Genomic DNA, 13,681 nt, shown 5'->3' on the forward strand with positions numbered 1-13,681 from the left:
TGGCCCTTCATGGAACGATGCACTGGTCAACGTCCTTTTTTTTTTTTTTTTTTTTTTTTTTAAATAACAGAACGGAGGAAGGAAAAACAAATGGGGGAAAAAAAAATAATCCATACACCAGATTACTGGTGTCCTCTGTTCATAAAATATCTGTAACAGTTAGACTTGAACAGCTGTAGGTTGAAATTTGGAGGAAAACAACTCTGGGGAAGCGAGTTCCAGAGAGATGCAGTTCGGGGAATGAAAGAATTCTGATAGGCAGAAGTTCTGCAATATGGCTGAGTGACATTCCAGTCATGAGCGCTACCAGATGCCCGTGTAGCACGAGGGAAGGCATGGAGAGGTGGCACCATGGACGCAACTTCGTCTGAGCATTTGCCAAAAAAATATCTGTAAAATAATGCTGTTGGAGCCTGTAACTGTGTGGGACGAGGACGTACAGTAAATTTATGTTATGTATCCACGATGTTGAATGATCTTCCTGCACTTCGGGTCAAAATAGCAACAGACAATATCTTTCCCATACATGACATAAGCAATGCACTGCAACCACACGGATGCCTTTCACTTCCAGGTGTTCATAGTTTAAGTGGCAGAGATACCAGCAGCTGTCCCTTTTTTATCGACATAAAGGATGGTTAGGGCAAATTAAGGAAATTCAGCTGGATGCTTTGGAAGACTTTGGCAGTGAATAACTGAGGATGTTATCAGTCAAGCTACGAAATTACCTGTCACCGTCTACACAAAGAATACCGAGATGTCGGATATCTCTTTGAGCGAGATTTGCACTAAAAAAAATTTAATCAACTAGGCCTCCTTTCTAAAGCTCCTTCCAAATACTGAGAATACTTTTATGCAGCGTCTTAATCCTTCTGCTTTGACAACAATTATTAACAAGACAGCACATACTGTAATGCCTTGCATTCCTTTTCTGGATGAATATGGATGGTCAGTAAAGCAAGCAGGACTTGTGCCAGTTCCAGTGACTGCTGAATTGTGGCCACCTGAGATGTCTACATCTCTTTCTTGAGGTTGCAAAAAAAATTTATTAAGAAAGTGTTTATGTGCCAAACGGAATGTTCCATGTTACCTTGCCTGAGATGCCGTGGATCTCCAGAAAGCTGTTCCTGACCTCAGTACCTCGAAGATATTGAGGATAATGCTGACTGATTAGACTTTCTATGGATAGTGTGTTTCGTTTTTCACAAATTGAACAGGATTATCTCAGTACTGGACAAAATCTCAGTGTTAGTTATTTTAGTAGTTATAATGGTTGTGATATACAGTATATACCATTCACAAATAATGTGTAATTGCGTAAGGATGAAATGTTTAATTGCTTGAATATTGTAAAGAATGATATAAGAGCTTAGAGTTATGTTCAGTTATTGACATTTCTCTGATGTGTGTTGATTATACAGCAGTAATCGCATTTTTTCTAAATTTCTCAGCCATTACAATATGTAAACTCTCTAAAGAGAAAAAATGAGTAGTCCATTTCAATAAAATATTAAAAATATTAAATATTTAGTTGTTTTGAACATAAATTTTCCTTTTTCTAAATGGAAATAATTTAATATAAATGACCTTAAAACATGAATGGATATACTTACATACGATTTATTTGACAGCTTATCCTAATATAGTACAATAAATATGTTATGTAGCCATCTTGGGTGTTATTTTAGATTCCCAGCTCACAGTAGCTGGTTTCCATGGATGTGCACCTACGTATTGTTTCTGATGGTCCAAGGATTAAAATGGTATGCCACAACCATTTATTATAACCCATGGCTGGTTGACTAGAGGTGGCTGGTTTTACCTGACATTGATCGCTAACCCCTTTCAGGTAAGCTGATAGGAAAGTGTTTGGACAGGAGACTGATTTAATTAATAACCAAGGAGACTGTTTTCTTCCCCATAACTAACGCTCATTGAATTTCATGCAACCATGACTCAGTATTCAAGTTGCGAGTAGTCTAGTTCTGTCAGATTATAATAAGCTAACAGACATAGGTTGACATATGACTTTGGCTTCATTATGTGAATAATTATTTAACATTTTTTCAAAGCTCCGTTCATGTACCATATTATATACCAATCTTTGAGCCACGTGACGAATAACTACTCTCGTTAAGTACGCAGTTAAAATAGATATTACCCAAACATTTTCTCCCGCAATAGTTTGCCTCTTCACTTGATTAAATTTTTAATTGACATATATTAGGAGACATATAGTTCTGCTACTTAAATTCATACAGTAACATGTTATAATTAGAATCCATGAGGTGATCATAGGTTTTTCCGTCAATGGAACGCTGACAGACGTCGTATGATACGGAGCTGAAATGATCTGGACGACTGCACCCTCGCCTCGGGACCCTACCATGTCATTAGGCCTCTGGTTCTGCAAAAAAGGTAGTAGTAATAGCAGTAGCCTAACTGTAGCTAGAGGTTCATCTGAACCCTGAACCCTGTGGAATGCAGGCTGAGGTTTCCCTCTTCCAGGGGACATCCTCCACTTTACAGGGAAAACGGAAGGGAAGTTGATGAATGTTTGCTTATTCAGGCAGTGGAGCCAGGTGGCTTATTTCAGTGCTACCACATGAAGGCGTCCCTCTCCAGCATCACAAGTGGCCGATAACTGATGCCATAGCCTGTTAAGCCCTTGAATCCCTGACATGTTTTCCTGAACTTCTTGTCATCTTCAGGAGATTTTATTAAGCGCAGGGGAGACGTCTCAATTCCGAGTAAACAAATACAGCCTTAATACCCCTTCGGTGCAGGGTGAATGAAATGGTGTGAAAATAGCAAAACATCATTTGCAACAAGTCCAATAAGTCATCGGGTTAAAGGGGTAATGGTGTGTGTGTGTGTGTGTGTGTGTGTGTGTGTGTGTGAAAGAGATACCAGGGCATATGCCAGGTAAACTGTAATGGATTTATCACGCTGATAAATCACATTTTATAACCCCCACCTCTCTCTCTCTCTCTCTCTCTCTCTCTCTCTCTCTCTCTCTCTCTCTTTCTGAGCTGTTCTCAAGCCTCCGTTTACGATGGCACCTGTCCAACGATTCTCCTGCTGCGTGCGTGTTAAGGAGTTTGTAAGAGACTTCATGGTGGAAGAGCGAGGTGAATGTACTTGTTATTTATTCTGTTAGCAAGTGGGCTTACGTTATAATTAGGAAAAAAAATAAGGTAATTTATGTGTTAAGTGATAGGTTGAAAAGCCTTGAGAATGAGGTTGATGCGGTGCGTGCTAAGTCAGTGCATGCAGAGAAAGTAGAAACAGAAGTGTTAGGCAAGCTAAACAACTAAAAAAAAAAAAAAAAAAAGGTAGTTAAGGCTGAGACCAGACTATTGATGGCTTCCAGTCAAGAGAGGGTGCAAGGCTGAGGTAAGTAACGTTGATAAGAGTATATCAGGAACATTTTTCAGGTTCTAGAAGATGAAGTTCATAAAGAACTTGGTCTTACACTTGTCGGGGATTCATTGATCAGGCATCAGGAGAGGGAGTTTTATACAAAGCGTTCTAGAGGCATGACATTTTCTTTCGTGTGTGTAGGGTACAGGATGTGGCTGAGAATTGATGAGGTAATCAACAACACCTCAGAGGACTCGGTGTTTGTTACTGTGGTAGGGCCTAGTAATGTAGCTTCATGTAAGTCATCGGAGATATTTAGAAAGTACAGGGATCTTATCAGGAAGTTCAAGGAGCGTCGTAGGAAGATAGCTGTATGTGGTCTGTTACCAATACTTAACGATGGTTTTGTAATTATCAATGGAATGACAGGAGTCAATAGTTGGATAGAATGTCTGTGCAGAAAGGAGAATGTGATATCTGTTGATGATTGGAACAATTTAAGTCATTACAGTTTGTATGCTACAGACACCTTCACATCAATGGGGTATGAAAAACTAGGTTAGGTAGGGTTGTAGGTGGCAGTGTTAGGCATGTTTTAGGTAGCAACAGAGAGGTGGAAAGAGGGGATAGTTAATGGCGTAGCTGTATACAATCCAGTCCATAAGGCCAATAATGATAGGGTAAAAGAGGTGAGATCAGACCACCAGGAGAGTCAGGTAGATCTGACCTCACCTCAAGTGCAGGTACACAGTCTTGGAATTTGTGGGGAGGCTGGGAGAGTCACAACAGTGGCTCGTAAGAGTGTTGCCATATCGTTTGTGGATGTACATGAGTAAACAGGGCTAATTCTAGTGTCTCTCATAGCTCTACTAGATCCTGCCATGTCGTGAAATAGTGAATCTGACTGCAAGAAGTATTATTTCAAAACGAGGCAGATTTATTTCTCAAGCAACTACCAGAAGACACAACGTAATTATGATACCATAATCGTCGTTAAACCCTAGTGACAAACAACGCATTGGAGAAATATCGCTACAAACTATAAAATATGTGAAAAAATCGCAATTGCTCAACACTGGCAGGAGAGAGATAATATGTGCGAGTATTATAAACCACATAACTGCAATATATATCAGTAATTTGGATGTTGCAACATATGATTGTTTGTATGTCAAAATTTTCAGAATAAAATAAACCTGTTCTTTTCAGTGTAGTATATAAGTCGTCCAAGTTAGACGTGGAAAGCAATATATAATTGTACAGTACAGGGAAATAACGTCAGTAACAGAAAACAAGAATGTTGTTATTTAGGGGAACTTTTATCATCTTTTTATTGACTGGGAAATAATTCGTGTGCAGGCAAAGAAGGGGACATGATATTAGAACTGATAGATAAAGCATTTTTAAGTCAGGCAGTGAGTTCATCGACGCATGGTAATAATATACACGACCTTGCCCTAGCAGCGGATAGTGATCTAATAAATTTGTGTTAAGGTGAAAATTTTAGTAACTGCGATCACATTATCATTAGACTTGAAGTTAACATAGAGTTTAAGACCAGCACAAATAGCCTTTTAGTTCCAAGATTTGAAAAAAAAAAAAAAAATGTAAATTACGATACTATGAATAAGGAAATTACAATAATATCTATAAGGATATTGTCATCACCAGCTGGATGTAAATAATATGAGTATAACGTCGAAGGCGCGTGGTATATATATATATATATATATATATATATATATATATATATATGCCCGACTCTGGGCATAGGCTTCACAGCCTGCACTCAAGGCCCAGTAGTCCTACATACCATACACCTCTACATGTCACCACTTCGGCATTAACACCCACCGTCCATATTGAATACATGCTAGGGCTGTCTCAGACAGGACTGGTGTATTGGTATTAGCGGGGGTATTTTTACATGTCGGCGGGTCTTCAGGTAGATCAGTAAAGTCTGATTTTATGAAATACAAATCCTTCAACTGTTCCCTACCCCAGCTGGGATTTGAACCTGGGTCCGGTAGGACGGCAGGCCACCACTCTACCGATTGATATAGATCTATATCTATCTATCTATCTATCTGTTACCGAAGAAATATTAACATTAATAGCCCTACCTGGATGTTGAAGCATGATAAAGAAACCTGGCCACAAAAGCACAGCATTTAAAAATACAAACATACAAGAAAACATGATGACCCTACCGGATGTTTTAGAATATTTTATATTACAACGGCAATGTACGAAAATTGCTCAGAAAACTAAATGAGACATTGACACGAAAAATTGTGAGGCAAAATCAAATCCAATATTACTTTTTCATTATTTGGTGCGTAAGATATGTGTAAAAGGTAGCATAGGTCCCCTCTTCAGCCTGGAAGATGACGTCCATGATATACAAACGATAGCGACAATACAGAACGACTACTTCCAGTGTGTACACAAAAGAAAATGGCGTAAACATTCCCATCCCACAATCAGTGTTCTATGGAACACAAGATGTTATCAAACAACAAAGAGACAGGAAACGAAGTTATTTTTTTTTTTCAAGGTAGAAGGAACCAAAGACCAAGAAAAAACAAAAATAATATAAAAGAGAGCCATATTCAAGATCCGTTCATTTCGAGATGCCTGAACACACTGCGTTTGAAACTCTGGAGATCATAGGCAGTAGGAAATACAGGAGGAGTGAGACAGTTCCAGAGTTGACCTATTGCATAAATAAAGGACTGGGGGCAACAGTTAACCCTTGCATTAGAGAGGTGGACAGAAAAGGGATGAGAATATGTTACTAGATGGGTGCTACGTGCCCGTCGTGGAGGTGGAGGGATGCAAGCAGACTGTTCAAAGGAGCAGTGACCATTGAAGTAGCGATAGACAAGAGATAAAGATGCAACAGTGCAGCGAGGAGACAAAGGTTGAAGGGAACCAGTAAGAGGAGAAGAGTTAATGAGACAAAAAACCTTTGACCCCACCCTATTGAGAGAAGCTGTATGTGGAGAGCCTCATCACACATGAGAGTTGTACTCTACACATGGGCGAATAAAACCCGTGTATAAAGTCAACAGCTGTGCAGGGGTAAAGAAGATACGGAATCGGCTTAGCACACCCAATCTCTTGGAAGCAGATTTTACAAGAGATGTAATATTATTTTTCCAAGATAAGTCCCGAGTGAATGAAATCCCAAGCATGTTCAAGGATGATGCAGGATTGAGCTGGATATCATTAAACATTTGTTGGTATTCCTTTGGAAGATTTTGTCAGGTTGATAGGTGTAAAAACTGAGTCTTTGATGCATTAAAAACAACAAGATTATTTTTACCCCATTCAGAGATACGAGCCAAGCCAGACATTAGGTGTGCCATAGCCTCATCCCTTGTTTGTTGCAGTAACTGTTGAGATGGACGTTGCGTGAACCAAATGGAAAGGTGAAGGATGGAATCATCAGTGTAAGAGTGGATAAGGTTAGATGTACAGGTTAGGTTATTGGTGAATAAAAGAAAGAGAGTAGGTGATAGGACAGAACCTTGTGAAACACCACTGTTGATAGATCTAGGAGAAGAATGATGGCCGTCTACAACACGGGCTTCAGAACGACCAGAAAGGAAGCTATAGATGAAGGCATAGAAGGATAGAAACTGTAAGAGGGCAGTTTGGAAATTAAAGATTTGTGCCAGACTCGATCGAAAGTCTTTGAGACATCAAGTGCAATGGCAAAGCTTTCCCCAAAGTCCCGAAAGGAGGATGACCAGGATCCTGAAAGGTAGGTGAGAAGATCGCCACTGGAGCGTCCCTGACGGAATCCATACAGACGATCAGAAAGAAGACTGTGATAGGAAAGACGATTTAAAAACTTTCTGTTAAGAATAGACTCGAAATCTTTTGAGATACAGGATGTTAAAGCAGTTGGACGATAGTTAGAGGGTTGGGAATGGTCACCCATCTTTGGGACTGGCTGAATGAAAGCAAACTTCCAGCAAGAAGGAAAGGTACAAGTTGGCAGACAAAGGCAAAAGAGCTTACTTAGGCAGGGTGCAAACCTAGATGCACAGTTCTTGAGGACAACAGGAGGGACTCCATCAGGCCCATATGCCTTGTTAGTACTAAGACCAGTGATGGCAGAAATTACATCAGGTGAAGAAATTTTAATGTCATCCATGAGGAAGTCAGAGAGGGGAAGTGATGGAGGAACAGCACCGGAATCGTCTAAGGTGGAACTGGAGGAAAAAGTCTATGCGAAGAAATCTGCTTTATCAGTAGGAGAGTAGCTACAAAGCCATCAGAGTAGAAAAAAGGAGGGAAGGATGATGAGGTAAAGTTGTTAGAAAGGTTTTTGGCAAGGTGCCAGAAGGAGCGGGAAGAGTTTGAGTTGGAGAGTTGAGAGTATTTAGTATGGGTGAAATTATTTTTAACAGAACGAAGAACAGACTTAGCACGATTTCGGGCAGAAACAAAAAAAAGATGTGCTTCACTGTTGGGTTGGCTCTGGTACACTTTATAGGCCCTCTTCTTGTTGTGGACAGCATTAGAATAAGCGTGATTCAACCAAGACTTTCTTGCATTAGTCAAAGGATATGAGCAGGGAACGTATGCTTCCATGCCCAAAAGAATAACCTCCGTAATGAGCAAGGCACACATCATTAATTAACCTAAATAAATGAATTAGTCCATATCAGATATCTCCTGGCAAACTCTGTGAATGTAACAGAAGTTGGCCTTTCCTATATCTAAAATATTCAAGAAAATGTTTGCAGAGTACATAACACATGGAAGATTGTTAATATATCACCTGTCTTTATTAAAGACGAAAAACTAAATAAATTAGCACCTAACGTCAATGCCATGCAAAACTTTGAAAAGAAAGATAAATACTTACCATGTTCCTTATTTAGCATAGCCTTATAACAAATAATCAACAAGGGTTTCATAGTAACACATCATGTCTAACAAATCTACTTTTAATTTTTTCAAACATAAGCAATAAGTGGGACGCAAATATGCCGCGGATGTCATCTACCTAGATTTTGAGAAATGTACTTGAAAAGGTCCCTCATCCAAGACTACTAGAAACACTAAAAGCCCACGGCCCCTCTATATAATTATGTTAATGGAATGGTGTTTTTTTCAACGAATCGCAAGCAGCGTGTAGTGATAAATGACGAATCATCAGACTGGCTACAAGCAACAAGCGGAGTTTCTCAAGACATAATTTTAGGACCAGTTCTTTTTACAGTACATATCGGTGATCTAGTAAATGGACTCCCTTCAAAGTAGCGAAAGTAGCGGATGCCACGAAGATAGGAGGCAAAGACATTAGGAAAGTAGACTGTGAATCGCCATAAAACCACCTAGATAAGATAATGAATTGGTGTGAAAAATAGTAGATGAAATTTATTGTAGATAAACATAAGGCAATATTCCGTTCTTTGGCGGCAATAGAACAATAAATATAATTAATGCACTCTTGATGCCCGGGTGACTGAAGTAAAGGAGGAGAGGGATTTGTCCTTTATTATTGGTAACGACTTCAAAAACTCACAACTATGTATGGCAACCAATAACAAGGGAAACAAAATAATCGGATTTATCACAAGGAACTTTGATCATACACCATTAGTAAAACAGCACCTAGAATACTGTGCACAATAATAGTCCATAAACTTTGATCATACGCCATTAGTAAAACCACACCTAGAATACTGTCTACAACAGTGGTCCCGTAATATTATGGACGAAGACAAGCTCGGAAGACTGCAACTCAGAGTCACAACAATTATCCACTCACTGCGAAATTTACCCAAAGAAGAGCAGCTAAAGAAACTAAATTATTTTTCGTTAAAAAAACAAAGACAACTCAGGGAAGAACTAATCACCATCATCATCATCATCATCCGGACCTCCTTTCCCATCTTAGGGCAGAGTGAGGAGTTGCAATGTCCAGACAGCCCAAATTTGCCCATTCCAATGGGCCACGCCTCCATTCGCTCACCATTCAAACCCCCGGAATCCAGGCTCTATTTGATATGCCAAAAACTTTCACCACATTCTGTAACTTCACATAAAAGTATTCGATGGAGTAGTAGAGAGCTAATACAAGTAATTAAAACTCTTCACAAATATGACGATGTTAGATGTGAACACTTTAAGGAATTGTTGAACGTGGAGGATGGAAGTAATGCGAGTATAAGTGGCTGGGGAATGGCTGGGAGAAGGAGGGAGGTGAGAAGACAGGAAGAAATCAGTAGGATAGAAGTTGTGGAAGCAATGAAGAAAGTTAAATCAGGGAAAGCCCCAGGAATTGATGGAGTGTGTGGTGAAATGCTGAAGCATGGGGGAGAGATAGTAGTAGAATGGATGTGGAAGATGTGCAGATTGGCCTGGGAGGAAGGTAGAGTCCCGGAGGATTGGAAGTCAGGTATAATTATTCCCTTGTACAAAGGAAAAGGGGAAAAAGAAGTGTGTGGTAATCATAGGGGCATTTGTCTTCTTAGTATAATAGGAAAAGTGTATGGTAGGATACTTATTGACAGAGTTAGAGAAAGAACAGAGAAATTAGTTGGAGAAGAACAGGGAGGCTTTAGGAAGGGAAGAGGTTGTGTAGATCAGATATTCATTCTCAGATCTTTAGTAGAAAAGTTTCTAGAGAAGGGAAAGAAGTTGTATGCGGCTTTCATGGATTTGGAGAAAGCATATGACAGGGTGGATAGACTAGGATTGTGGAAAGTGTTAAGAATATATGGAGTAGATGGGAAGTTGTTGAATGCTGTGAAGAGTATGTACGATGGTGCGATGGCTGCAGTGCGTGTGGATGGTGAACTAAGTGAATTTTTCTCTTTGAAAGTTGGGTTGAAACAGGGATGTGTCATGTCTCCATGGTTGTTCAATCTGTACATGGATGGGGTAATAAAAGAGGTACAAGGTAGGGTAGTGGATGTTGGAGTGGCCCTGGTGAGAGAGGATAGTGTTTGGAAACTCCCTGTACTGTTGTTTGCAGATGATACTGTGTTGTTGAGTGAAGACGAAGAGGAGCTGCAAGGCTTGGTGGATGAGTTTGAGAGAGTGTGTAAGAAACGGAATCTAAAGGTGAATGTAGGGAAGAGTCAAGTGATGGTCTTTGAGAGAGGTGAAGTCAGTGAATGTACAGCGAGGTTGGATGGTGAGGAATTGGAAAATGTGAGTACGTTTAAGTACTTGGGTAGTGTGATGAGTAAGGATAGAGGTTTGGAGGGTGAAGTGCGTGAAAGGGTACAGCAGGGAAGAAAGGTTGCTGGTTCTTTGAAAGCAGTGATCAGAAACAGGGAAGTGAGCATGGAAGTGAAAAAGTTACATGACAGTATTGTGATACCAACTCTAACGTACGGAAGTGAAGCTTGGACGTTGTTGGAAGGACACAAGTCAAGAGTGAGAGCCGTGGAAATGAGTTATTTAAGAGGAGCCTGTGGAGTCACATGGAGAGACAGGCTGACGAATGAAGATATAAAGGAGCGTTGTGGTGTTGATGTGGATGTGATAGGAAGTGTTATGAGGAACACACTGAGGTGGTTTGGCCATGTGGAGAGGATGGAGGGTGAAAGACTGACGAAGAGAGTGTATGTGAGTGAGGTGGAGGGGGAAAGAGGGAGGGGGAGGCCGAGGATGAGATGGAGAGATGGGGTGGAGAGGTATATGAGAGAGGGGGGTGTGAGTTGGGAGGAGGGGAGTGAAATGGCGGGGGACAGGGCGACTTGGAGGCGATTTGTTTGTGGCCACCCCAAACGGGATTGAGGCGTCTGGCAATAGATAGATAGATAGATAGATGTGATAATTTGTTCGAAATACAGAATGATACTGTGACTGGAATTAACGGCATGAAACTCAAAAGCTGGAGGTGAAATACTAATAAAGGAAAAAAAAATACGTTAATATTTGCGTAGTGGAACAATAGAATAGACTTCCAGCAACAGTAATTAATGCAACTAACTGACTCTTGTTTATTCACAGGTTGAAGCAAACTGACGACTGGGAGACATTTGCTGAATAATTAGAATATTCGACGACTGTGAACGCTCTTTCTTTTACAGATCTGCAGGACAGAAATTACACTCTGCATAGTCGTTCCTCTTCTGCCTCTCTTACAAAATTTACGTGAATGTTTTTTCTTTCAAGTATGGTGTTTTTGCTATATTTTTCCTGCTGTATTTTTTGGATAGTGTGACGCTCCTCCCTTTTATTCTTTTCTCTTACAAGTTGGTTAGATCTCAGTAAAACTAACCTATTTTCCTGCAGGTAACCGTCGTCATGGGCCAAGAGGTATCCCGTTACCTGTACTTGCAATGTACTCCTATGTACTCTCCATGTAAATTGTGCCTTACAAATTGAATAAGTGAATTTATATCAAGTTCGGTATAGTCAACAGCAGTAAGGTGTACTTTTTGGTAAGGTAAGATTTGAATAGGTTACAATGAATGTTAGATTTGGGTGGACTAGCTGTAGTATGTTAGGCTGTTAGCCTGTATAGGCACGAAAGCTCCTGTGACTCACTCAGCTGAGTAAAATCGTCTGGTGTTAGATAAGGCAGAATACTGGAATTGTCCTGACCCTATGCGGGCAAATTTTCCATGGTAAGAGCTCTTTCTCGTTCATTCCATTTCGTTTTTATTATCAACCCCTTAATTCATTTTTCTTATGTGTCCGACTCAGGGCATAGGCTTCACAGACCGTTACCATGGCCCAGCAGTCCTCCTACGTCTATACACCTCCACATACCACTACTACCACCCACCGTCCATACTGAATAAATGCTAGGGCTGTCTCATATAGGACTGGTGTACTGGTATTAGCAGGGGTATTTTTACGACATGTCGGCGGGTCGTGTGGTAGATCAATAAAGTCTGCTTTAATGAAATCAAAATCCTTAAACTGTTTCCTACCCCATTTGGACTTCAGGCCAACTCTCTACTGATTCGGCCACCACCTGCCTCATTTAGTTAGTTTAATCTTGTTACATCCAAACGGTTTTATCCTAGACAATTTGCAGTAAATAGATCAGTGAAAACTGTACCTCATTTACTCTATCTTGGCCCAAAATTACCATCAATCCACCTTGAATGCACAGTTAAAACTATAGACTAACACTAGATTATAGTGATTTCATGAAGACGTGGACTGAATGCCGCGCTATATTGCTGTCGTTTTCTGCTATGGGCTATGTGGGGGGGGGAGTAAAGGATGAACATGTGGGCCAAATTAAGCTGAAAGACGTATAGGTCTTGTCCTCTGCTCCCTGTGATTCGAAGCTGGAATTAATATGTATGGTAATTGTGCGTAGTGACCACGAATGAAAAAACACATCATCTTAGTAAAGAGGCTAAATTTAAAGCATTTTAACCCCTTCACTCCAATGACCTCCATATTTATTCTTGCCAAATACCAGACAGTTTTATTCAGCTTAAGAGAGATTTTGATTTAATGGGTTAATGGAGGCCATGTCTGACGTGTCCATTTCGTAAAGTCTCTCCTAAGATGAATGAAATCGTCTGGAAATATATCCATGTCATGCCATCCTCTTTGGCCCAAAGGAGCGTAGGGGCCCGGGACTAAGCTGTTCAGTCTGTTATTTAAGGCAGGGATGACCAGTGTCTCGTCTATGAGTGGCATTATATGAGCAATATACCCCAACCAACCCTCGGATGTAAACCCGTCTGGTTAGAGCGCGTCCCACAACACCATCCACCGTAATGAACTGTTTCCTGGGTTACAGGAATCCATCTGACTTGTCACTCAGCGAGAAGTCAGCAGATGACGGACCTTGCAATTGCATCGCGTTTATATGCGTCAACAGGAGTCACAGTGACCAAACGTTCTGATGTATATATATGTCAATGGGATGCAGCGGGTTAAACACTTTTTTCATTCCTTCCAGCAACTTTCCTACTACATTCATTCTAAACTTCACTTCTAGATCTATTGTTCCATCCACAGCAACATGTGACCCTAAATACTTAAAACACTCTACCTCCTCAACCAACTCACCATTCAAAACTATATTCATCCTCCTATCATCTACCAACCTCGCACACCTCATCACTTTACTCCTATTCTCCTTTACTCTCAATTTCCTCCATACACATCCCTCCAAACTCCTCTACCAACTATCTCAATCTCTTCTCTGAATCGGCCACCAGTGCAGTATCATCTGCAAAAAGCAGCTGATTCAGATTCCATTCTCTATCATCAGCATTCACCAGACTCAAACCTCCACCTATCACTCTTGTATTCACCTCCGTTACAACATCATCCATATAAACATTAAACGGCCAAAGTGACATCACAC

This window comes from Coenobita brevimanus, chromosome 8, assembly GCF_032717465.1.
Source record: "Coenobita brevimanus isolate Jiangsu-jjx chromosome 8, ASM3271746v2, whole genome shotgun sequence".
In the NCBI taxonomy this organism is placed as follows: domain Eukaryota; kingdom Metazoa; phylum Arthropoda; class Malacostraca; order Decapoda; family Coenobitidae; genus Coenobita; species Coenobita brevimanus.